Source organism: Hemitrygon akajei, chromosome 12, assembly GCF_048418815.1.
Source record: "Hemitrygon akajei chromosome 12, sHemAka1.3, whole genome shotgun sequence".
In the NCBI taxonomy this organism is placed as follows: domain Eukaryota; kingdom Metazoa; phylum Chordata; class Chondrichthyes; order Myliobatiformes; family Dasyatidae; genus Hemitrygon; species Hemitrygon akajei.
In genome coordinates this window covers 52293377-52320969 of record NC_133135.1, presented here as the reverse complement: position 1 = coordinate 52320969, position 27593 = coordinate 52293377, and the positions used below count along the sequence as shown (strand labels likewise).

The window sequence follows — 27593 nt, the reverse complement described above, 5'->3', positions numbered from 1 at the left end:
CTGTGTATGTCTTTAACATCACTGAGGTCTTCTCTAATGGTATTTTAGAAAGCAGCCTGTTGTACTCAGCCTCAGGAATTATAGATAAATTTGACCCTGTATCCAGCTCCATTTTCAGTTTTACACCAAACACATCTATTGTGATCCAGATGATTTTGTGATCTGCTTCAGTTATACTATATAGTTCTAAGCATGCCAGTTCACCTTTGTCAGACTCTATGTTGTCTGATTCTGTTTTATATTTAGTAACTTTATGCATTTCTTGGTTTTGTGCTTGTGACTTTTCACCCGGTTGTGCTTTTGATCTGCTTTGCACATTCTCTCTATGCGACCTTGTCTGTGACACTTTCTTTGTCATTTGTATCATGGGAGGATCTGCCACATCGATAACATCTTTGGCTTTTTGCACCATTCAGGGACGTCTTATGCATTTCACATTCTAAACTCTTTTTATGCTCTGCTGCATGCTTTACTGCAGTCTCTAATGATATTGCAATACCTGTTCTAAGGTTAGGTCTCTTTCAGATAACAGCCTCTTTTGAGTGCTTTGATGATGCATGTCACATCAACCCTGTCCCTTAATGCATCAGAAAGTTCATCTCTAAAGTCACAGTACTGGGAAAGTTTGCACAGTTCTGCAATGTATCCAGAAATCTTTTGTGTGGTTCCTTTTGTAAAGTCTAATTATCTCAGCTATTACAAGTGATTTTGAAAAATTGTAACGATTTTTCAGGGCTTTTCAGGGTCACTAAGAGACTGTACGTTTTTGGGCCCATTAAGCTATCGAGTGTAGGGGCTTTCTTTTGTTCCTCTACATTGTTCATGTTACAATACAGTTCAATCCTCTCAATATATAACTCTCAGCCTTCATTAGAGCTATCAAGTTTGTCAACTTTGCCGACTGAAGTCATCGCCATGTTATTTTCACTTTAAATTTAGTTCGTCTTTCTCTACTACTCACACGTCCTTTGGCTTTCTCATGTTGTTTAACTCTCGCTGTTTCATCCCATAACTATTGGTGCAGTTCATGATATTCTCTGACATTCAGGTTCATACTCATTGTCAATTTGCTGTGTCAGTGCACAACTACATATAAATTAAATAGAAGCATACATGCAAGAACTGGCATTAACGTGTATTCACATTGCAGCAACAGAGAGAGATAGCGAGCGAACCATGTGCATGCATAGACAACAGCGCATGTGCAGACAACAGAGCTAAGGGGAGGACCATTGCTCTAAAAGAATTAGATCAATACATTACAGGAAAAGTAAAAAGACTTTATCTGAGTTGTGAGAGACTTTGGAGTTGGAGGATCTGGGTTTCCTTCTGTATGATTCATGGAAGGCTTTTTAATAGCTGTATTCAGCAAATAATTAAGAAAGTTAACAGAACTTTGTTGCTTGCTTGGGGAGATGAATAAATAGTAAGGAGATTATGCTTCAGTTATATAGGATGTTAGTGAAACCACAACCAAAATACTGTGTACATTCTTCGTCTTCTTATTTAGAAATGGATTTATTACGTTGGCAGCAGTTCATAGATTTACAAGACAGATGCCTGGAATGGGCAAGTCATAAAGAATTGTTGGGCAAACTAGGTTGCATTCATTAGACACGAGAAGAGTGAGGGAGACTTGATTAAAATAGCTAGAACCTTGGAGGTCATGAAAGGATGTGAACAGTGTGCTTCCTCTTTTGGATAAATCTAGATCTAGGCATTACTACTAATAATAATGAGTCATCCACTTAAGACAGGATGAAGTGATTTTTTTTTGAGAATGTTCAGTCTTTGAGACTTTTTCCTTGCTGAGTGCTGGGAGTAGTATCTTCAAATATTTTTGTGATAAAGATAGATCCCTACTTGATAATCATGTGAGTGAAAAGTTATTGCAGATAAGTAAAATTGAAGATCAGGAATGTGGAAATGAGGTTACAGTCAGAACTGCAATGATTTTGTTAGATGGCATTAAAGATTTGTCTGGCCTGCACATAATTCATATAGTTGTATTTATTTCTGCAGTTGTTGCTTATCCAAAATGTTTCATGGATGTCTGGCTTCATTTAGAAAATCTATAGTGTCACTCAAATACTGGAGGGTGTCCTCAGTAGCTTTAAATGGTCACTTGCCTCTCTACTATCATGGGCAGGTGCATCTGCCATGAGTAGGCAAGTCAAGAATTGGTTCATCCCTTGTGTTGATTGACTCTTTAACTGCAAGAAAAGTGTACGGGTGAAGTGGCCTGTTCAGGTCTCTATCTTTCTAACATTGCTCTTCAATGGCTTGTCCACTTTGTATTTATGCAGGCATAAAGTCAGTGATAAATTGAAGTGCGAGGAGATTAATACAAATCATATCGGGCAGCTATTTATGCATGTTTTTCCTCTTTTCTATTGTAAGATGGGTACAATGCACGCCAATTTGGTTGTGGGGTATGCTAGTGCAATATTTGCAGCCACTGGTCTCTCTGCTAAGTTCCTGGTGGCTGCTTTTTATGATAAACAGAGGAGATTCTTAAAAAATGTTCTATGCTCCCTGAATATTCAAATTACCCTGCTGAAGAACCCTACTGAGAAATTCATTGATGATAAGTGGGAAAGTGTTGGGCATTCATCAGTGAAATATTGACTTCAGGAATTAAAACTTGTTTTTAACAAATATGAACACTGTTTTCCCAGGAAAAGCAAGTGCACACTTGTCCTGTCCCTGCACTTGTTTCTCTTGGTGTCCAAACATGCATCATTATAAGTGAACAGCAGCACTCCTATGAGATGGAGATTCCAAAGATTAATCAGAGTTTGGGGTTGGTCACATACATCTCTCAGGGCTAAACAGCCCACTTCTTATCCTGATGAAGACTTCAATCTATCATGATGTAATGTTCTATGCTAGTCGCTAGCTAACCCCACAGGAGCGTAATTGATACACATGCCTGATCCCTGTGCACAGTTCTGGTTTGTGAATATTTAATGTGTAACAGAATGGGCATCTTGGTGTTGAGGAGCTACAATAAGTGTTTATTTATAACTTCTTGCACTCTTGAAATAAATTATTATGCACCTTTTAGTATGCAGACTGGACATAATGGATAATTGACTCTCTGCATTTCTCAATTTACTGGCTTGATCAATTTAAAGCTGAATTCTTCAAGCAAGCAGGTTAATTGCTGCCTTGGAGCTAGCACAAGATGATAGATTGAAATGTTTGCCGGCAGTTTAGTTCTGAAAAATCTAAATCACCAATCCCTTACTCTAATGCACTTTTCACTCAGCGAGTTTTGAAGTTTTCCATTCTTTAGGGGTACAGAAATCTGGTGGATGATTATATTAAAGATTGATAATGACAGGTATTTCAACACCAAGGGAAGCAAGAATAGGGCAAGGAAGTGTGATGGGAGAGTCAAATATAGCAAATGATCGGCAGAAGGTGTTCACAGGAACCACCTCCCCACTCTCATATCGCTTATAGTTTATGACTATTCTGGCCATAATGATAGCCTTTATTTGAGATGTGAATGTGTGATTAGAAAATAGAGTTACTTGCTAATTTACAGAGTATAGACCTGCAATGACAATCCATTTAGTTCTTTGTGAAATGCATTGTTCTTGTGATCAATGGCGGTGGCTCATAAATGTGGGCAAATAGGTTCCAACTAATGCATTGCCACAATGCTCTAATATGGTAAAACAAGATTAACATTTTTGTGTTATATGACTTTAATAGATTTAAAAGAAACAACAAAAAACCACAAAGGAAGAAATTGGGTTATGACTTGTTATAAAGTTAAATCTAGCATCGGTGAGTATTGATAAAGCCTGGGGGGTTGAACAAGGATGGGTATGTGGAGGAGTGATTGTGGCAATCACTTCAGGCTCCCTTGCCAAACTTATCCAGTGACAACTACTGGACATCAACTTACCTGTCCTGCATTTGAGTAAGAAAAGAGTCGACCTGATCTACAAATCTTCCCAGAATTAAACAGACCAACAATGGTCAGATAAGTAATGTAAAATTTGTATGTGCTGCATGCTGAAATTTAGTTGTTGAATTAATGGCATCAGATATAGTCCACATTTCTCTAACTTCACCTATTTTCTCCCATCCATGTAATGCATCAATGGATAGAAATTACCAGGAACAAGCAGTGACTAGCGTTATCATGCCACTCAGACCTGGGTGCATTTATAGGAGTACTCATATGTGCAAAACTCATCGGAATCAAAATCGGGTTTATTATTCATGACATTGGTTGTGAAATCTGTTATTTTGCAGCAGTAGTACACTGCAAGACATCAACAGGACATAGAAGTAGGTGTAGAAATGGATGTGCCCGTGTAGGTACTAGAACCAATCAGTTATAAAAAAAAAAGAACAGATCTCTTTCTGCAGCTTTCGTGTGGGGCACCCAGACTGCACAACTGCTGATCATCGCTCTGATTCCACCAACACCCTTCATCCAATCTTCACCTCCACATGCGTACACATCTCTAACTCAACCCTTCCCACTCTTATCACAAAGCTGGCCTTTCCCCACAGCAGCACCTGATCAGCGACTTGTGCCTTAACCTGCATTTTTTCAATTGCCAATTTCTAATTACCCCACCCAACTGATACACTAACTCTCACCACAAGCTTCTCCCTTCTGCTCCCATGCCCATGATACACAAACAACTTCTTTCCAGCTCCTTTTCAGTGGTGCAAGAACAAGGGCCTCTTGCAATACAATGTCGCAGTATCAGGCTCTACAAACTGCAAAATCTGTGGGCTAACTGGTTGGCAGCCAAGTAATTTCAAGGTCAACTGTTTAGATTTCTGTGTGAAGACTAGATTTTTTTTTCTTTATACTGTATAACGCAGCATCATTTATGTTCATTTGCAACGTTGCTGTACTTAGGTACATGGGAAAAGATGAAAGGAGTTGCAGATGTCATGACACCCATTTCTTCACACAGATCATGCACCGTAGGGCTCTGTTGAATTAAACTTCAGCACCAGTGAGAACAAATCAATGTGATTTGGAGAAATTTCCTGCACAGTCTCTGATTAATGCAGATTGAGATTTCATCTTGTCATCGTAAACATTGATCAACAATAGCAGCTTCCAGTAGAATCATCTTTTACTGATGACCTTTTGGTATTCCTTTAGGATATGGCTCAGAAATCCTATTGCAAAACTCAAAACTCTTCAATATTAATAAAAATAATCAATAATTAATCAGCAAAGTGCACAATTTAGGTCTCCCCCTCCAGCCACCAAAAGCACCTTCACAAGTTATAGCAACCTTTGTTAATAATTTCAATAGCACTTCCTTATGCATGCCAAATGTACAAGTTTAAGATGAAGCAAAATTTTAAGTGTACTAATACCTGCAGCTGAACATCAGCATTCCTCCATGTTGTTCTGTAACTATTAATTTCTGTTACTACTGTGAATTTGAAGCAATGTGGTAGGATCTAGAGACAAGTGGAGCACCTTGGGGGGCTTTCCAAGAGCAATTCTCAATGATAGGTGATGCTCAATAATGAGAGGTGGAACTGGGGAGAGGAAAACTCAGGGGTAACGATTGGAAAGATGGAGAGCTGAGGAGAGGGAACCCTAAGCAATTGTTATTCTGCAAGGGAAGGACCAATAATGTGGGAGGAAGAAAAGTTAAACTCATGATTAGCCTTGCTTCCTTTTTAAAGAAATGTTCAGGCAGAATAATAATTCTGCAAAATATACCAAATCTGTCAAAAGAAAATATATGCAAATTATATGCTAGAATATATCAAAGCATACTAAAACCCTTTTCTGAAATTCAGCTCCTTTGGAAACAACAAATTTGAATTCAGGAAGTGCTGATCAAAAAGCAAATGCTAAAACATTGCAATGTTTAGAGTTCGTGACCGAGGCCACGTTTCTGTCCCTACAGTTTCTAACGAGGGCTACATTCTCAGAGATATTTTAGAAGACCAGGAGTTTCATACAAACTGATCACAATGTAAAGCAAATGCCAACAGCAGCATTTTAGGTATATCTTGAATCTGTTGCATTAAAATACATGGGAAGGTTGCAAATGCTAAAACATCTATTTCCTCAACAAACTGTGGTCCAAGGATGCCTGGAAGATGTTTGTCCTGAAATTGGACTGAATTATTTCCTCTCATTATTTCAACCATCTATCGTGGCCACTATCGTGAGGCACATAATATTTTGGTTACAGGAAACTGTTCAATGGGAGTCTGAGCTAAATTATATTTGTTGTGCAAGGATCCAGAATTCACTGCCAGTGGGAAAAATTCAGTTTCCTTTTTGATGCAAATAGGAACACCAGGATTGCTGCTACTGATCTACAGCGCTTCGATGCTGCTGATCCACCACAGCACTGCTGGTCCCACTTTCTAACTCTGCTGCGCAAAAAACACTCCCAAGACGTTGCCTCTGGACAGCACTCCAGCCACTACTATCAGCCCTCCATCACCACCTCCAGCCTTCTTACAGCCCCTCCTCTCTGGCAATTACCCACAAGTTGCTCCTGCTGTGACTGGTGGCCAAATAAATAAATCGCCTATCTGGTGGACAGCGAGTAGAGGACCGATGACTGTCACCAGCTCACACTGATTATTTCAGCCAGGACTTGCGTCTACTGATTCAGTTGGGCAGGGGTGCTGCCTCTGTGCTAAATAAAAACAGGCATAAATAAATCTGATTATCAAATTCAGTGTCTTGCAACCTTCTTGCTAATGTGTGAAGTATCAATGATTATATCAGCAGTATAAGGCATAAAACCAGATCTCATTTCACATTCAGAGTGACTACTTTTTTGTTTATATCATAGTTCAATAAACACGACCATTAGGGTTTATGTCAGAATGCTAGGTTGCATAAATGTATACATATATATTTTATTAGGTACACCTGTACACCAGCTCGTTAATGTAAACATCTAATCAGCCAATCATGTGGCAGCAACTCAGTGCATAAAAGCACACAGACCTGGTTACGAGGTTCAGTTGTTGCTCTGACTAAGTATAATAGTGGGGTTGAAAGGTGTTCTCAGTGACTTTGACTATGGAATGATTGTTGCTGCCAGATGGGGTGGTCTGAGTATCTCACAAACTGCTGATCTCCTAGAATTTTCATGCACAGAAGTCGCTACACTTTATAGACTTTGGTATGAAACAAACAAAAAATAAATCCAGAAAGTAACAGCTCTGTGGGCAAAAACGCCTTGTTAATGAGAGAGGTCAGAGGAGAGGGGCCAGCCTGGTTCAACTCATACAGGAAGCTGACAGTAACTTAAATAACCATGTTTTACAACAGTGGTGTGCACATCAAACCTAGAAGTGGATGAGCAACAGCAGCAGAAGATCACAGACATACACTCAGTGGCCATGTTATTGAGTACTAGAGGTACCAAGTAAAATGGTCAATGAGTGCAAAAATATTTAAAACACAGTCAAAGTGGTCTTAAGTTTAAAAGATTTTCAAAGTTTCTAAAATATGGCCACTGATGCTATTAAATATTCTTTCAATACAAGGTAAATTAATTCAGTCTGAAGATCTAATTAATTTTTCAAAGATTTTCTACAGGAGAATATAGTGAGGGAAAAGGGGGTGATGGCGGCTTAGCAAGATGATTGTGATGCATGATTAACTTGTGGCCATTTCAGGGAATGAGCCAGCACTGCAATGCTCTATTGCTTACAGGTGATGTCTTTCTGCCTTCATTCTTGTGGTGAACTAGATATACCTGTCTGACTGCTCCTGTGGCTCCTCCCACAGACCCTGCTGACTGCTCCTGTGGCTCCTCCCACAGACCCCTGTATAAAGGCGACTGTGGGCTGCTGCTCTCCCTCATTTTCCCCAGGATGTAGTGCTGTTTATTCTTCCAGTCAATAAAAGCCGATATCTCGCTTCCTAAGTCTCAGCGTGAGTTATTGATGGTGCATCAATTCTCTTCCCCATCAAGTGCTCACTGCCTGAATGCATTCATAGTAGCCTCAATAAGGAGCAAGAATTCAAGGTGGAAGGGTAGCTTGCACAGAAGGCCCCCAAATGCATGACAACGTGATATAAAGAGGTTAATGCCAGGAATGTAGTCCTTGGCACAGATCCCAAAGACTTCCTCATGCAAGATATCAAAGTCAGTGAATACATTTTCAAATGCCAAATCCTGCCAACAACCTCATCAACCCCATTCACCGTTCATTCCTCAATTCACAATGTCCACCTAAAATTCACATGTGCTGTCTCATCCTCACAGCACTGTAGTTACAGCTCACGTTTTGCTTATATAGGCAGCTATTAATCCATGACAGTCATAAACGTAAATTCACTGACACACTACCTCACTTGGAGAGCAGTGTATAAGTGGAGGCAGCAAAAAGCAAGCAGAGGAAAAGTGGTCAGCACATCTGAACTCTTAGTAGATGGTGCTTACTGTCCATAGGCCTTTTCCAATGTTGCAGTCAGTAAAGTTGGTGGTGTCTTCACAGCTAATCAGTCACTCATTCCACAAACACTGGAACCTCTTTCAAAGGACAGCTGACATTACTCAGGGTGTAACTCTAGTTTTACATCATTTTTACAGCAGGTACTCAAGAGGAGGAATACTGTGATGAGGACACTGATCGCTCAGTTTCATAGAAGCAAAACTGAGGCAGGATCTGTACGAGGAGGCAGCCCAGACAACACTCGACAGAGGGCAATGCCACAGAAGTTCTGCTATGGATGTCCACGTGCCTTAACAATGAAGAAAGATGGCAGGTGTCCTTGGTGCATTGGAAAGCCTGACAGAAAGCTGGCACTCAGCATTAAGGAAGGTGATGGAGCCTATCCTTCCCCCGATGGAAAATGATTGCAAAACGAATCGTGATGAGGTGACTGAGGACAAATGCCTCAGCTCCCATGGCAGCGTAAACAATCACCCAACTTCTGGTGTTCATACAGCTGTGGCTTAGCTCTGGACACCATTGAATACAGGCTCTTCCACAGTGTCACAGCAGTGCAGCAAACTGTTTCCCCAGGAGACCAGTCCTACCGATGTGGCACCAAAGTGAAGTGTGATAGCCCCATTTCGAGAAGAGTAGAATATAAAAGCAAGGATATAATGCTGAGACTTTATAGGCATTGGTCATAGTCTGTGTAGAAGTCAGCAGAGAATGACTTCAACTTCTGCCTTCTTAATCTTGAAACACAGATCAAGAAACTTAACACATATAGAACACTCAACATTTGCAAAATTATAGGAGCAGCCAGAAGCAATAAACCAGTAATTAAGTAGTATATTATGTATTCATGTATGTTTTGATCCTTATGGGTTGCTGTGTTACATTCTGAACATAAAGACATAATGTGAGAGGGCATTCTGGGTAGATGGCTTACAAGTAAACAACACACGTTTTGTTCTTCACCTCTATTCGTCTCTCGTGTGTGTTTTCTGATGACACCCAGCTTCCCCACACCACAAATATAAGAAAGTAAATATCGGATAATCCCAAGAATCAGAAGTGCCCACCTTTATATGGAGTTAGCCAGATTCAGCACACAGAACACATCCAAGAGCTACTGGCGAAAACATTTTATTTTAAGTCACAATAAATCTCATGCTGATACTTTCAGTTATGCTTAAAACATAAAAGGGTTTTAAAGATTGACCTACTATCACTCTGTTGCTGCTCCACCTTCTCCTCCCTCCACTCACTTCCCTGCACTCCTCTCTCACTACACTCCTTTAATGCGCCACTCACTTCATCCACACTCTCCACTCACTCCCACCTCAGTAGCCACACACTCCTCCAAATTGCTCCCATTACTCTTAATAATTATTAATAGTATAACTCAAACATTCACACATTTCTGCATGTGTTTAATGATCATTTAATAAAAGATGATATTGCAAAATAATGGAAAATAATAGAAAAATACATCGTCTTTGTCTCTATAATGATCCAATACAAAAAGAGTATGATATTTTTGTGATTTATGCTTCCCAAAATATATGGGCCATTTCCCATCACATTACAAAAAAATATTTTTTTGAAGGCTCCACTTTGAATATGCTATGTAGAATATCAATTGATGATCAAAGGCAGGAATTTTAAAATCATAGACCAGAAAGATAACTTATTGAGAATCTCTAGTGAAGTCCAAGCTGTTAGGAAATGAATAATTTTTAGATGAAAATATCTTCCATGGGCTTCCATGAAAAGTAAATTGTGGAGGAAAAATCCATCCCAATGTGAACTGTTGCACAGAATATTGTCTGATTCCATCAGTATTACAGTTTGTAAGCAAAGTTTGGATATTAGACTGTGAATAAACAATGACAACAGTTGCGGCACGGTAGCGTAGTGGTTAGTACAATGCTTTACAGTACAGATGTTCAATTCCTGCCGCTGTCTTTTAGGCGTTTGCATGTTCTCCCTTTGACCACGTGGATTTTCTCCAGGGTGCTCCACTTCCCTCCCAAAGTCCAAAGATGTACTGGTTGGTAGGTTAATTGGTCATTGTAAATTGTCCTGTGATTAGGCTAGGATTAAATCGGGAAATTGCTGGGTGGTATGGCTCAAAGGGCAGGTAGGACCTATTCTGTTCTCTATCTCAATAAATAAACAATAGATAATAAATAATAAACAAATATGGTTGTGGTATCTTATTAAGTTACTGGACTAGGAACCCAAACATCAGGACCAAACCGGAGTTCAAATCCCACCTTGGCAACTATGGATTTAAATTAAGTTAATGATCTGGAAATTAAAATTACTTGTTTTTGTGATGCTGACCACAAAATCGAAATGTCATAAAAACTCACTTGTTTGCTGATGTGCCTTTGGAAGCGGAGGCCTGTTATGTTTACCTGGTCTAGACCTTGTTTAAGCTCACACTCAGAGCAATGCTGTTCACTTTGAAAATAGCCTAGCCAGTCGTTCTGCTCAGGGGCAAAGGGGAATGGTCAATAAATGCTGGCCCCCCTCTGCTGTCCTAAGAAACAAATAAATTTAAAAATTGGAATAAACTCAAATATTCTTGGTGTGCTGGCACTTCCAAACAAAGCACAGTTCATCGCTGGAGATTACTGATGTGTTACTAAGTGATTAGTGACCAGGGACTCAGCAGCTTATGGGAACAATTCTGTTCAGCTGTTCTCACCAGTGGAGTGGTAAATTAAAGCATTAGCTGCTCTTTTTAATTAAGGGGTTCAAACTAAGGAAACAGATAATACCTTAGCTTTAATGAGCACTTTCTTAAGTTTTAAAATGTATGCATTTTCATAAAGTATCAAATCAAGTAAAATGTTATTTTAGATGGAAAGCTCACTTCAAACTTAGCAAAAATATTTTTTTAATTGTGCAAAGCATACTGTACATTTCACACAACAGTCAGAAATCTGCAAAATAACCGTAAAGCAGCCAGAAAGTCTTGCAAAAGTCTCCAGAAATATGGACAGCTTTATAATCTTCCATTTAAAAGACATGCAGATATAATCGATTATATGTACTTTATGCTAATTATGTTATTCTATTTATTATAGCTTCTTCCATGGGTTGTTAAGAATTAAGTAATAATTTTCATATTTGTATGAAGATTGGAGTCTTACAACCATTGAAGGTCCGTGGGGATTACTAGAGAAATAAGTGATTTAATAAAACATTCATGCTTCCTTTTTTAATTAAGTACACAGTATGATTGGGTATCCACGATGATAAATGACAGTAGTAAAACTCAGGTGTTTGTCTTCTGTTACACCCAGACTCCGCCACTGCCAGAGGGTACTTGTTAACATGTGGTATTCAATCAAAACAAAATAATAATTAAGCGTTACCCATTGAGCCACACCAGCAAGCCCGAAGATGGGATTCCAAGATTACCATTGGGTCTGTGGTGCAGGAAGCAGGTGCATTGGTATTCACACAAGAGTTTCCTCGTGGGTATCTGAGATGATATTGCAATCACTACAAGCCCCAAACGTCCTTGGTTGTGTAAATGAGATCCAGAATTTCGCACAAAGCTCCCCAAAGGAGCTCCTCTCCCATCCCCAGTGGACCCTTAATTAAATTCACTGCCTGCCTTTTAGTGACACAAGCCATCTAGTATAGCATTCATGCCTGCTGTATAATGGGAGTACCTTTCATGAAAGAATGTGAACTTGTATGTTTTTTTTCCAAAATTTGTGAAATTCTTTATAAAACTAGGAAGAAGGGTAAGGGGCTTCCTCCTGTGTGAATTTCATGTATTTCTCATCAGAAATGTATAGAAATGTTCTTTAATTTTGGTGTATTAATCATATCAAAGGGAAGTTGAATCAGTGGCTGGGGGAGTGCTGCAGTAGGATGCACACTTATAATTTAACTCCAATTTATTTTCAGATTTCCAGATTCAGATTTCTCACTGCTTGATATTTTGTGGAAACTAATATCTGAATGCATTTGAAATCTCACTGGCACAGGCCCAACTCTGGCTAGAGGGCACAGGGAGCATCAAAAGAGAGTACATGTGATGGACGGAAAGAATTCAGAGGTTGAATGAGGAAAGGACATGAAGCAGGGAGGGAATGTAATAAAACTTCTTTCCTCTCCTTCTCCAGATCCACAGAAACAGGCCCCCATGGCTCACTTCAGCTATGTTGACTGTAATGCCTATTTGTATTAATGCCATTTGTCTGTGTTAGACACCTATCTCTTTTCTCCTCTCCTTCCTCTACTTTCACCCCTTCTACTTATCATCATCTCCTCCCCTTTCTCTCCCGTTAGCCAATGTCGTTCCTCTGCTTCTTCCACAACTCTTCTTCTCTTTTACTGTCTTTTCTCACCCCTGTAACTGTTCCTGCTTCTCTTTACAATGATTTGAGTAAAATCACAGCATTTTAAGAGATAAACTCTGTCAATCACGGATAAAAATATTTAGTCAAATATTTTGGTGCAAAAATTAACTCAGGTAAAAATTCATCACCAATACTGCTTTTAATTCAATTTGCTGTTTGAAAAATGCATTGTAAATATCAAAACCCTCAGATCAGGAATGGTAGTTGCACAGACACAGAGACCTTAGAAGAATTCATGGCAGACACTTACAATATTGCACTATCTTTGGGATAAGTTTGCTAAGGCATTTTCCTCAGAGGTGGAAACCTAGGAATATATCTGGAGAGATGCAGACATGAAATTGGTGTTTCACTGTTGTGCAGTGATCCTGAAGGAACTACCACCATCTGTCCGCTGCTCTTAGGCACATCTTTGATTTCAGCTCTTGTGCACTGGAGGTCAGATTGTAACACATCTGACTCCCTGCTCCATCATTGGACTCACAACTGAATGAAGGTAATAACCAGTTAAGGTGCTGGGCACTCTATACATTAACCCATCTGCTTTACACCAGACATGGTCACAAAACTTCATAACGAAGGTTAGCGTAGCTAATTTTTTAAAAAATTTGCTTTGGTGTTTATGCTTCCTCATAATTAACACCAGTATAATGTGTTTTATTTTAATAACCTAATTTTTTATGTTATGACTTAAATATATATCAACATCTTTTAAATGTCTCAGAGATATTTATATCAGTGAAGCTGCCTTTGACTGTGGCAATCTGTAAAAGGTGATCAGAGCGATGCTGCTGGCATAGTCTTAGGCTCTGTCTCCAGAGGCCTACAACCCATTCTGTCTTGAAGAAGGTTTGTGGAGTGGAGCCTCATCTTGTAGGTATGAGTGCCCTTGGGATGAGCAAGGAGGCTCAACGTGAGCAATGGGTCAGATCAAGAATGATGTGCTCAGTGTTTATAGTGCATCAACAGACCATTTAGCCTAACAGGTCCATGTCACTGTTTATGCTCCAAATGAGCTTCAACTGTCTAATCATATCAACATCTCCTTCTCCTTTATTCCTCTTGCTTCTCCTTAAGTGCACTAAAACTATTCATCTCAGTTGCTCTTGGTGGAGTAAATTCCACATTCCAACCAGCCTGACTAAATTTTCCCCAGAATTCCCCATTGGATACTTTACTATCTTATATTCTCGTTCTCTGCTTCTTCTCTGACCTGCAAATGGAAACACCTTCTGTAATCCATCAAATAGTTTCACAACCATAAACACCCTTCAGCCTTCAGATAAAGAGACCCAGTCTGCTCTGATGAATATAACCTCTCAATGTCAATATCATTTTTCAAAGACATTTTTGCAAATTTTTCATTACATTTATGCTCTATTCATAACACGCAGAGCAAAATTGTGATGTAAACAAATTCAGAAACAAAATTAACTTAATTTATCTGCTTTTAAATTTTCTTCTAATGGAAATAAATTACAATTACATTTTTTGGTTCATGTAGACCTTCAACCTCATTATTGGTGGTCTATGTCTATCTGCCCTACTTTTCTCTGCTCCTCTGTCCCATTTAGATACTTCACGAAATGTGCGTCATCTATAAACAAAATGGTACTGTCAGTGAGTTCATGCAAATTCAATCGTATGAATATATAGGCAGATGTTACGGTTGTCAATAACTTCACATAACTAGCAAATGCAGCTATGACTGTATCAACCTCACTGATGAAAGGCATCAAACCCCGATGGTATATTTGCCAGGGTACTGAAAACCTGTGCTAGAGACTGGCTAGAGAGTTCAAGGATATCTTGTTCAAGTCACATCTACTAAAGACCTTTGGGAGGTTGCTTATGGCCAGAATTACCTCCTGTCTGAAAAAGCACCTGGACCCATTTCAATTTGTCTACTGTCACATTAGATCTACAGTGGATGCAATCTCACTGGCTCTCCACTTAGCTTTGGAGCACCTGGACAGCAGCAAAACATATAATGGGTTATCAATTACAGTTCAATGCAATCAACCCACTCCCTGCTAATGAACACTTCACAATATGGACCTCTGTACCTCCCTCTGAATCTGACTCCTTGCCAGGATACCACAATCAGTGCAGATCAGTCATAACATCTCCCCCTCACTGGCAATCAACACTGGAACACCACAAGAGCATGTTCTTAGCCCACTGCTCTACACTCTCTGTAGTCATCAATGTGTGAGACCAAACACAGCTCAACACCATCTATTAATTTGCCAATGACACCACATCATCAACAGCAAGGAATTGATTGTGCACGTCAGTAAGGGGACATCCAGAGATCGCACACCAGTCATCAATGAGGGGTCATTCGGGAAAGGGTGAGCGGCTTCAAGTTCATGAATGTCAACATCTCAAAGGACCTCTTCTGGTCCCAGTTCATTGATGGAACCATGAAGAAGGGATGCCAGCAGCTATACTTCATTACAAGTTTGAGGAAATCTGGTATGTCACCAAAGATTCATGCGGATTTCCACAGATGTATTGTGGTGAACATTCTGACTGGTTTCATCACAGCCTGCTCCAATGAACATGAGGCTGCAGAGAGTTGAAGATGCAACCAGTTCCATCATGGACACAACCCTCTCCACCATTGTGGGTACTTACAAGAGGTGGCATCTCACGAACGGCGCATCTATCGCTAAGGATCCTCTCCATGCAGGATATACCTTTTTCTCATTACTACCATCATGAAAGAGCCTGAAGAACTACATTCAATGATTCAGAAACAGTTTCTACCCCTCCATCATCAGATTACTGAACAGTCCATAAATATTATCTCGCTCTTCATCTTTACACTATTTATTTATTTTGTAACTTATAGCAAATTCTACGCCTCGATCTATGCAGCTGCCTCAAAACAACGAATTTCACAGCACATGTCAGTGATAATAAAACCAGTGTTGATTTTCTGACACTGTGTATGGAATGTGAGTTTCAGAAAAGCAGATGTTTGTAAGTGAGCTGATACATGAGGAAAATTATAAAGATAAAAATCTAACACAGAACTAAATATTAGTGGATCAAGCTAGACATTGCGATCAATAATCTGAGCAAGACAACCTTGCTCACTGGGCTTCTCTTTCATTGAATTCAGCTCTCAGGAAAATCAAACATTCAACTCGCCTTTATGTATTGACAAGATGGAGTTACATTAGATTGGGCAGAGATATGAAGGCTGGGTTTGTTGTGAGCAGGGCTGGTGTTAGGAACTCTTGTGATTTAAACCATTAGAACATAGAACGGTACAGCACAGTACAGGCCTTTTGGCCTATGATGTTGTGCGGATCGTTTAACTTACTCCAAGGTCAATCTTACTCTTCCCTCCCACATAACCCTTCATTTTTCTATCATTTGTTTACCTATCTGAGATTTTAAAATGTCCCTGGTGTACTTGTCTCTCCCACTACCACTCGGCAGGACTTTACATACGCCCACCACTCTCTGTGCTAAAAATTTTACTCTGATATCTCCCCTATACTTGGCTCCAATCACCTTAAAGTTATGCACTCTCATATTAGCCACTGCTGCCCTGGGAAAAAATGTACTCTATCAATGCTTCATATCAAGTCACCTCTCATCCTCCTTTGCTCGAAAGAGATAAGCCCTAACTCGCTCAACTTTTCCTCATAAGACATGCTCCTTAATCCAGTTAGCATCCTAGTAAATCTCCTCTGCTCCCTCTCTGAAGCTTCCTCAAAGAATTCCACCAGGCTTGTGAGGCACAACCTGCCCTTCACAAAGCCATGCTGACTACCCCTAATCAGGCTATGCTACTCAAATGCTTGTAAATCCTACCTCTAAGAATCTGATCTAATGGTTTGCCCACCACTGATGAGAGACTCTCTGGTCTACAAGTCCCAAGATTATCCCTATTACCGTTCTTGAACAAGGGAATAACATTTGCCACCCTTCAATCTTCTGGTACTACTCCTGTGGATAGTGAGATCCATGAAGCGATCCTTCCCCTCATTTCCTGTAATAACCTGGGGTTTATCCCACCATATTGGTTTTCTTAAAAGCTCTATCACATCTTCTTTCTTAACACTGACATGTTCCAGCATAATGGCTTGTTCTATGCCGTTTTCACATTCACCAAGGTCCTTCTTACAAGTACCTCTCACCAACAGACCCAAACTCTTTTATCGTAAGCAGGGTCCCCAACTAGGGAAATAAGACAGATCATAACTGGGTGAGATTTGTAAATGTTAACACCTTGCCTGATTCCTAACCAAACTGATATTGCATATGTTTATCTTCCAGCTCAACTCACCGCAGATTAATGGCACAACCTTTCTGATAAAAGGTTCCTTTTGTTTGGTAGCATCAGGAGAGCTGTGAGTCATTATGGGCCAGAAATTTTACCAGGCAGTGCCTACAAAACAGGCTATGTGATGGACTGGAAGATGAAATGTGATAACTAAATGCATCTGATACTTGTACTGAAGTGCTCTGTGCCCATGATGTGTTCATACACAGAACACATAGAGTTCATTATAATAATGTCAATCAGCATATACAACTTGACATTTCTGCTGTGGCAATTAAGCATGCATGCATATGAGCAAAGGAAATTGAATGGAGCAGCAATACTTTTAAAATTATATTTTAATTTTTTTTAGATTATTTTATGGCCTGTTTGCAAGAAGATGGAAGAATAATACACAAAATTTTAATACATACACTGTGGAACCTTTAATGTAATGGTATAAAAAGATGGAAGTAACTCGAACTTAGGAAAGTCCAGGGTAAAGGTCAAAAGCAAAGAAATAGGAACTACTGGGGAGGGATAACAGGATAGAGAGAGAATTGCATGTTATGGAGTCCCAATGAGCATCCAACACAAAAAAAGGATGTGCAAAGTTTGTTAGAGTAGGGAGAGCAGAAGAACTGCAATGTCTAAGGATGAGACAAGCTATAAGGGATGTAAATGTTACTACTACTTTAAAATAGAGTCTTCAACTATTAGAAGCAAGGTTGAAAGAATGGCAAAGAAATGTTGAGGATATTCAACATAAGGAAAAGAACCAGTAGTATATATATTCAAAAAGATGCCTCTAATAACTCATGATGGAAGTGAAGAGGATCTATGGGTTTTAAAGTACTCACTGCTCTGTCATTACAAAATGTACTTGACAGTATAATTAGAACCAAATTACAAAGAAGGATCTATTTTTTTTAACAAAGATCCTAGCATTTTCTGATTTTATTACAAATGATAATTTTTCTCTCTTTTGTGCAAAAGAGATCTTGCCTCACAAATCTGATTGAGTTTTTGAGGACATCACTGATTAAATTTATGAAAACGAGGCAGAAAAAGGCACAGTACCCTTGGATTTCGGCAAAGCACGTGGCAAGATCCCACATGGTAGGTTGGTCAAGACAGTTAGGACTCATGGGATCCAAGGTGTTTTGGCAAACTGACTTGCCAATTGTGGGCAGAGTTTAGTAGTGGAGGATTCTTTTCTACTGGTAATCTGTTACCATTGGGGTACTGTAGGGACTGGTGCTGGGACCCTTACTGTTACATACAAATGACTTGGATGAGAATGTCTGTGGTCTGATAATAATTTTTGCTGACGTCATGAAGATTTCTAGAATTTAGATACTGATGCATAACATTACAAAGGAACATAGATCAACTGGGAACTTGTGCAGAGGAGTGGCAGATGGAATTTAATCCAGACAAGTGTAAGGTAGTGCATTTTAGGTCATCTAATACTGGTTAGACATATACTGTAAACAAAGGGATATGAAAAACATTAACATAACGGGGCCTTGGATAGCAAGTTCATTGTTCCCTGAAAAAGCAACACAAGCTATAAGGTCCTCAAAAAATTGATCAGCTGGCTTGCCTTCATAGGCATGGGTAGTGAATATAAGAGTTGGTATGCCATAAGGCAGCTGCTCAAGACACTGGATGGGCCACATTTGGAATTTTGTGCACAGTTCAAGTTATCCGACTATATGAAGGATATCGTAGTGCTTGAAAGAATGCAGAAGACACTCACCAGGGTATTGCCTAGAAGGGAGAGCTTTGTTTTATTCATTCAAGCAATATAGACTTCTCAGCTGAACTAATGCTTACTTGCCATTCCCTAGTTAGAGTCATAGAATCAACCAGCACAGAAACAGGCACTTCAGTCCCATTGGTGCATGGCAAACAAGATTCCCATCTAAGCTAGTCCTATTTGCCTACATTTTTGGCACACAACCCTCTAAAACTTTCTGCTTCGTGTACCGGTCCAATAACCTTTTAATTGCCCATGAGAAGGTGATGATGAGCTGCCTTCTTGATCTGCTGCAGTCCGAGGTGTGAGTAAACTCACAATGTTGTGAGGGAGGGTTTCAGGTTTTTAACCCAGCCAGGAATGGCAATATATTTCCAAGTCAGGATGATGCCTGGCTTGTGAAGCAAATTTCATGGGGTAATGTTCTCATGTTTTTGCTACCTTTGTCTTACTAGCTGGTAAGGATCTTCAGGAAGGGAGAGAGGCAGAAGAAAGAAAACTATAGGTCAGTTAGCCTGACCTTAGTGGTTGGGAAGATGTTGCAGACGATTATTAAGGATGAGGCCTTAGGGTACCTGGAGGCTCATGATAAAATAGGCCATAGTCAGCATGGTTTCACCAAGGGAAAATCTTGCCTGACTAATCTGTTGGAATCCTTTGAAGAAATAACAAGGAGAATAGACAAATGGGAATTGGTTGATGTTGTGTACTTGAAATTTCAGAAGATCTTTTGCAAGATGCCACACATGAGGCTGTTTAACAAGCTATGAGCCCATGGTATTACAGAAAAGATCCTAGCATGGATAAAGCAGTGGCTGATTGGCAGGCAGCAAAGAGTGGGGATAAGGGGAGTGTTTTCTGGTTGGCTGCTGGTGACTAGTGGTGTTCCATAGGGTTTGTGTTGGGACAAATTCTTTTTATGTTATGTATCAATGATTTGGATGATGATATTAATGGTATTGTAGCAAAGTTTGCAAACAATATGAAGATAGGTGGAGGGGCAGATAGTCTTGAGGATGTAGAGAGGCTACAGAAGGACTTAGACAGATTAGGAGAATGGGCAAAGACATGGCAGATGGAATACAGTGTCGAGAAGTGTATGGCCGTGCACTTTAGTAGAAGAAATGAAAGGGTTGACTATTCACTAAATGGAAAGGTAATACAAAAAAACTGAGGCGCAAAGGGACTTGGGTGTCCTGGTGCAGGATTCCCTAAAGGTTAGTTTGCAAGTTGAGTCTGTGGTGAGGAAAGCAAATGCAATGGTAGTATTTATTTCAGGAGGACTAGAATATAAAAGCAAGGATGTAATTTTGAAACTTTATAAAACACTGGTGAGGCCTTACTTGGAGTTTTGTGAACAGTTTTGGGCCCCTTATCTAAGAAAGGGTGTACTGAAACTGGAGAAGGCTCAAAGGAGGTTCGTGAAAATGATTTAGGGTTTGATGCCTCTGGGCCTGTATTCACTAGAATTCAAAAGAATGAGGGGTGACTTCTTGAAACCTCTCGAATGGTGAAAGGCCTTGATAGAGTGAATGTGGAGAGAATGTTTCCTATGGCAGGAGAGTCTAAGACTAAAGGACACAGCCTCAGAATAGAGGAGTGTTCCTTTAGAATGGAGATGAGGAAGAATTTCTTTAGCCAGAGAGTGGTGAATCTGTGGAATTCTTTGCCACAGGCAGCTGCAGAGGTCAAGTCTTCATGTATATTTAAGGCTAAGGTTGATAGATTCTTGATTGGTCAGGGCATGAAGGGATACAGAGAGAAGGCAGGAGATTGGGGCTGAGAGGAAAGTTGGATTAGCTATGATGAAATGGCAGAGCAAACTTGATAAGCCAAATGGGCTAATTTGGCTCCTATATCTTATGGTCTTATTGGTTTGAAAAGTGTTTTCTAGGGACTCTTGGTGAGTTGTGCAGTACATAGCATAGATGGAACAAACTGCTGCTACTGTGTGTTGGTGCTAGAATGTGCAGATGTTTACGGATAGGGAGCCTATCAAGTTACCAGGAAAGACTGGATAAGCTACAATTGTTCTCAAAGGAGCACAGGAGGCTGATGTGTGACCTTACATAGATATATAAAATAATGATGGACAATATGATGAAGATTTAAAGTGAAAGAGTGAACATATAAAGGAGATCTCTGGGGCAAGATTTCCACAAAGTGAAAATTTAAAAAACTACAAGTCCTGTTGGAGTGAGTAAACACGAGGAAATCTGCAGATGCTGGAAATTCAAACAACACACACAAAATGCTGGTGGAACACAACAGGCCAGGCAGCATCTATAAGGAGAAGCACTGTCGATGTTTCGGACCGAGACCCTTCGTCAGGACTAACTGAGCTAACTAACTAACTAACCTTTCAGTTAGTCTTGACAAAGGGGCTTGGCCCAAAACAGCATTTTGTGCTGTTGGAGTGAGTCACTGTTTGAAGTAGTGAGTGAGAGAATGACATCTTGCAAGGCGTGAGCAAGTCTCATTGGGAGGGAGTCATTATTTGAGCTAATAAAAAGAGAAGAGGTGTAAGTGGAGTGGTCATTGTGTGACTGAGGCAGTGTTAGAGTGGTTCGGCTTTGGCTCAACAGGCTTAGGCAAGAATAGAGTTGGGTAAGCACAGACACAGGATATAAGTAGGTTTCTAGTAGTGTATTTTTTTTTTCCCTGTTAGTACATCACTAGTGTCCTGAGAATCAGCCTGGAGTTAGTGCTATGTTCCTTGTCAGATGTGAGAACTTTGGGAGACCTCCAGTCTCCCTGATAACTACATCTGCACAATGTGCACTGAGCTGCAGCTCCTTAGAAAGTGTGTTAAGGAACTAGATCTGCAGTTTGATGGCATTCATTCCTACGGGAGCATGAGGAGGTAATTGATAGGAGCTACAGGGAGGTAGGCACTCCTAGGTTGAAGGAGGCAGGTACTGAGGTGACTATCAGGAGAGGGGAAGGGAATAGGCATCCAGTGCAGAGTACTCCTGTGCTGTTCCTCTCAATAATAAGTTCACCACTTTGGATACTGTTGGGGATGACGACTTACCAGGGAGAAGCCGCAGAGAGCAGGTCTCTGGCATGGAGTCTGGATGTGTCTCAGAAGGGAAGAAGCGAGAAGAGATTAGTTGTAGTGATAGAGGATTTGGGTGGTTAGGGGAACAGAAAGGAGGTTCTGTGGATGAGAACAAAATTCCCAAATGATTTGTTGCCTCCCAGGGAGAGGGACATCTTGGATCCACAGTATTTTTAAGTGGGAGGGTGAGCAGTCAGAGGTCGTGGTCCACATTGGTACCAATGATATAGGTAGGATGGGTGACAAGGTCCTGGATAGTGAGTTCAGGGAATTAGTTACTAAGTTAAAGAACAGCAGATCCATGGTTGTGATCTCAGGATTGCTACCTGTGCCATGTGCTAATGGGGCCAGAAATAAAGAAGATCATACAGCTTAACACATGGCTATGGAGCTGATGCAGGATGAAGGGCTTCAGATTTTTGGATCATTGAGCTCTCTTTCAGGGAAGGAGAAACCTATACAAATGGGATGGCTTGCACCTGAACTGGAGGGGGACTACTATCCTAGTAGGAAGGTTTGCTAGTGCTGCACAGGGGTGGAGGGTGCTGTTTAAACTAGAGATTCAGGGGAATGGGGAGCCGAGCGCCACAACAGACAGTGGAGCAGTTGTGGAGAAAGATGAAATCAGGAATCAAAACGTCGAGCATGGTGGGACTTACGTTCTCATCTGCATATATTTCAATGCAAGGAATATTGTTCGAAGAGCTGGTGAGCTAAGGGCATGGATCAGCATTGGGCATTATGACATTGTAGCCATCTGTGGACTTGATTGCAGAAGGGGCGGGAATGGCAGTCTAATGTTCCAGGGTTCAAATGTGAGGAGGGATGGCATTACTAGTCAGGGAAAATGTCACAGCAGTGCCCAGACAGGACAGATTGGAGAACTCATCTAATGAGGCTTTATAGGTAGAGCTGAGAAATAAGAAAGGAATGATCATATTAATTGGATTATATTATAGATCATGCTACAATCCATAAGATTTAGAGGAGCAAATTTGTAGAGTGATCACAGACTGTTGCATGAAACATTAGGTTATGATAGTAGGTTCTTTTAACTTACCACATATTGACTGGGACTCCCATGCTGTAAAAGGGATGGATGGGAAAGAGTTCATCAAATGTGTTCAGGAAAGTCTCCTTAATCAATATATAAAAGTCGCAGCTAGAGACAGTGCGATACTAATTCAACTATTACAGTCATGGTGGGTGACAGAAGTTTGTGTAGGGGAATACTTAGCATCTTGTCATAATAATACCATTAGTTTCAAGGTAATGATGGGCAAGGATAGGTCTGGTCCTCAGGCTGAGATTCTAAATTGGAGAAATTTTGATGGTATCAAAAAAGATCTGGCAAGTGTGGATTGGGTCAGGGTTGTTCTCTTGCAAAGATGTAGTTTCTAAGTGGGAGGCCTTCAAAAATGAAATTTTGAGAGTACAGAGTTCGTCTGTTCCTGTCAGAATAAAAGGCAAGGATAATAGAAGTAGGGAACTTAGTTCTCAAGAGATAATGAGGTCCTGGTGCAGAAGGAGAAGGAGATGCATAGCAAGTGTAGGTAGGTGGGAACAAGTCAGGGACTTGAGTAGTATAAAAAAGGCAAAAGGACACTAAAGACAGAATCAGGAAGGCTAAAAAAAGACATGAGGTTGCCCTAGCAGACAAGGTGAAGGAGAACCCCAAGGGCTTCTACTGATACATTAAGAGTAAAAGGGCAGCAAGGGACAAAATTGGTCCTCTGGAAGTTCAGAGTGATGAACTATGCACGGAGTTGAAAGCGATGGGGGTATATTTTGCATCTGTATTTACTCAGAGACAGAGTCTACAGAAGTGAGACAAAGTGGCATCAATTTCATGGACCCTAAACGGATGACTGAGGAGGAGGTGTTTACTGCCTTAAGGCAAATTAGGATGGATAAATTCCCAGGGCCTGACAAGGCGTTACCTTGGACCCTGTGGACGGCAGAAATTGCTAGGGCCCTAGCAGAGATGTTTAAGTCATCCTTAACCATGGGTGAGATGGCAGAGGATTGGAAGATAGCTGATGTTGTTCCATTGTTTTAGAAAGGCTCTAAGAATAAGCCTGGAAATTATAGGTTGGTGAGCCTGCCATTAGTAGTGGGAAAATTATTAAAAGGCTTTTTAAGGTACAGGATAAGACCATAAGACTATAAAACAGAGAAGCAGAATTACGCTACTCAGCCCATTGACTCTGCTCCGCCTTTCCATCATGGCAGATCCCAGATCCCACTTAACCCCATACTACACTTGCCATATCCTTTGATGCCCTGACTAATCAGGAAACCACTAACTTCTGCTTTAAATATACCCACAGACTTGGCCTCCACCGCTGTTCGTGGCAGAGCATTCCACAAATTCACTACTTTCCGGATAAAAAAAATTCCTTACCTCCATTCTAAAAGGTCACCCATCAATTTTGAGGCAGTGCCCTTTAGTTCTGGATATTCCCCCCACCATAGGAAACATCCTCCGTGTATCCATCTTACCTAGTCCTTTCAAGGATCTAAAGTATTTGGATAGAGAGGGAGTGATTAGGGATACTTGACATGACATTGCATGTGGTAACTAAATTGTAATGTGCTAAACTAAATTAACAAATTTGCAGATGACACCAAGATTGCGGATGTAGTGGAAGAGATCTTAGGACATAGGAGCAGATATATGCCTTTTAGTCCATTGAGTCTGCTCAACCATTTCATCGCAGCAGATAGTGAGGAAGAGGATCAAAGCTTGCGATGAGATCCAGACCAGCTGGGATAAAAAGCAGATGGAATTTAATGCAAACAAGTGTGAGGTGTTGCACTTTGGGAGGACAAACCAGGGCAGGATTTACACAGTGAGAAGCAGGGCACTGAGGAGTACGCTGAACAGGGGGGTCTGGGAATACAGCTCCATAATTTATTGAAAGCTGTGTCACAGGTAGATAGGGCCAAAAAGAAAGCTTTTGGCACATTGGCCTTCATTAGTCAAAGTATTGAGTATAGTGGAAGTGGTGTACAGATGGGTACAATCATAAAGTTTGAAAAGCATTTGGACAGGTGCATTGATAGGAATGAGCCAAGTGCAAGAAATACGATTAGCATAGATAGGTATCTTAGTCAGAATGGACAAGAAAGGCCCCATTTCAACAGTACAACTTTGGCTTCATGTCAGGTAGTAACTCTGGAAAGAAAAACTGAGTTAATATTTCAAAGATTACTATTTTAATAAAAGATCAAAAACCAGAAAAAATAACTCTTTTTTTTCTCTTCTCCTCAGATGCTGCCTGACATGCTAAGAGTTTTCAGCATGAGCTGTTTTATTCCCTAACACCAAAGGACCAAGTCGTGTGGAAAATGGTTCCAGTCATCAATAAAATGAGACAACGAAAAAAATCACTCTCTGGAAGAAAATAGCAAAAAATTGTATAAAATTACTTCAAACTAAAATGAAGGGAGTAAAAATTCAAATTAATAAAATATTTAACATAGATGTCAGAAAGATTTTCCTGACAAAAACAGGGAAATGAAATGAAAATAAAAATCATGAGCTTTATAAGAGTTGTGGTTATGCCACATATACAATGCAATGTTCACAATTCATCTTAATTAGGAATCTGGGTTACAGTAAGGATGGTTGGTATGGGAACTGGATCACTGTCTGACTCCAGTGGGGTCCTCTTTGGAGCTGGTGTAGCGAAAATAGTTGATGCAATTTAGAAATAACTCTCCTTGCATTAATCACCTGCCGTGACTTGGGACTGGTTGATGCTGGCACTGAACCTTAAAGTGGGAAATAATGTGTTTCCCAACACTCCTCACCTTGAGGAATACAATTTCACCTTCAACGAAACAAACATTGCACAGGCTATTGTTCATCATTTATAAAATTAGGGCATTGCATCTGATGATGACACAGTTATCGTGGAGCAGAGGGACATCTCCAAATTAATGCTATGGCACTGAGTCTCGGAGTACCTTCTGAAACCGAATATCATTATGCAGATTCTCATAGTTAACTGAGTTCTGTACAATAATGAATATTTGATAAAGCAAGATTTAAAATAAAAAGCATACTTTGCTTGAATTAATTTGCAAGAAACCTTTATTGTTAATGGTGAAATTTAATTTTTGTACATGCTGTATCTAACAGCATACATTTATTAAGGTAGAATAAAGATCATTTTAAATCAATCAGGTATTTTTTTACCTCCATTGGAAATAAAACTCCAGCAGAATATAAGATCTATTTTTCTAATAAAATTGTGAAATAATCCATAGCTATAATTTGTAATTACAAATTAAGACAGTCTGAAAATGTGTTCTGTGATGAATCATTATTAGCTGGAGAATCAGATGGTCTGGAAGACAAACACCAGATATTCTTACCAAAACCTCCATTATGCTGCTTTTCACCAAACAATGTGCTTAGGTAGCTCTTTAGTTTACATCAGCATACATTTCCTTTCATCGATGTAACACTATTTCATTACAATGATTATCATTCAAGCACTCCAGATTATGGACAAACTCTACTTTTTGACTTTACAAAGCTATGATGCAGCTTGTCATGGACCTTGGTTTAAGCAGCATTATTGTTGGTTCCTAGCTAAAAAGGTTTTTTTTTGGCAAAATCTTTGATATATGTGCTGCTGAAATTATAATTTCACAAATACATCATTTTAATATAATTATTTGCATTATGTGTAGATCAATAGCTACATTACACCCTTTGAAATTCAGTTCTCTGGTTGTTTTCCCTTCTGGGAGCTTTTCATTCCCTTCCAAGGTTTATTTTGATGAATTCTCTAGTGATATGGTAAAGCTTTAAAAAAAGCAATATTCAACACTAATTTGCATCGTAATGAAATACAGTGGATTCCAGTTAATTGGACTGTCAGTTAATCGGGGCAGCCAGTTATTTGAGACAACTATTAAAGAACAAAAACAAATCGGGAAAGCAGCCAGAATTTACTTTGATTATTTGGGATGCTATGCTGCTTAATTGGGGCAGGTGACTGTTGCTCAACATCTTCTAACATGACGTGTCAATTGCATGCATATCATGTGGCCGTTAGACTCTACACCATGCTTAGACTGAACAGTTTTTAAACAGCAGGCAAGAGGAAATCTGCAGATGCTGAAAATCCAAGCAGCACACATAAAATAGTGGAGGGACTCAGCAGGCCAGGCAGCATCTATGAAAAAGAGTACAGTCGACGTTTCGGATGTGTTTATGTTCAAAAAGCAGTGATTTTTGTCATTGATAGTTGGTGAGTAATAAACAGCAAGACTATTCAGACCTGTTCTACTCACTGCAGTTTAGAGCATTCAGGCTCGGAGATGCCAGAAATTGCTAGGTGTGGAAGTAAAACAATTTCACTATTTCAACGTTAGGACGACAAAGAATTTGAAGGTATCAACAATCATTTTGAATGTTACAAATGAAATTAAGATTTGGAGGACGCAATCATCAAAAGAACTCTTTGAAGGTATCCACTATCTGCACCTGATGCCTGCATTGATTTTGTTCATTTAAAGTCAATCAAAATAACACGTAAGTGAACACTGAATGAAGTCCTCCATTGATAACTATAGGAACTAATACATAGTTTTATAATACTGCAGTACTTCTGGTAGTGTTCTAATTTATTCTGTATTTCCCCTAAAACATAATTTAGTTCTTAG

At 39.9% G+C, this 27593-nt stretch overlaps 1 protein-coding gene across 1 annotated transcript in view; it reads right to left on the bottom strand.

Moving 5' to 3' along the window:
• Positions 1–27593, bottom strand: part of dab1a (DAB adaptor protein 1a) — a 721091-nt gene that overhangs the window by 284422 nt on the left and 409076 nt on the right. The gene's annotated exons all lie outside the window — the stretch shown is intronic.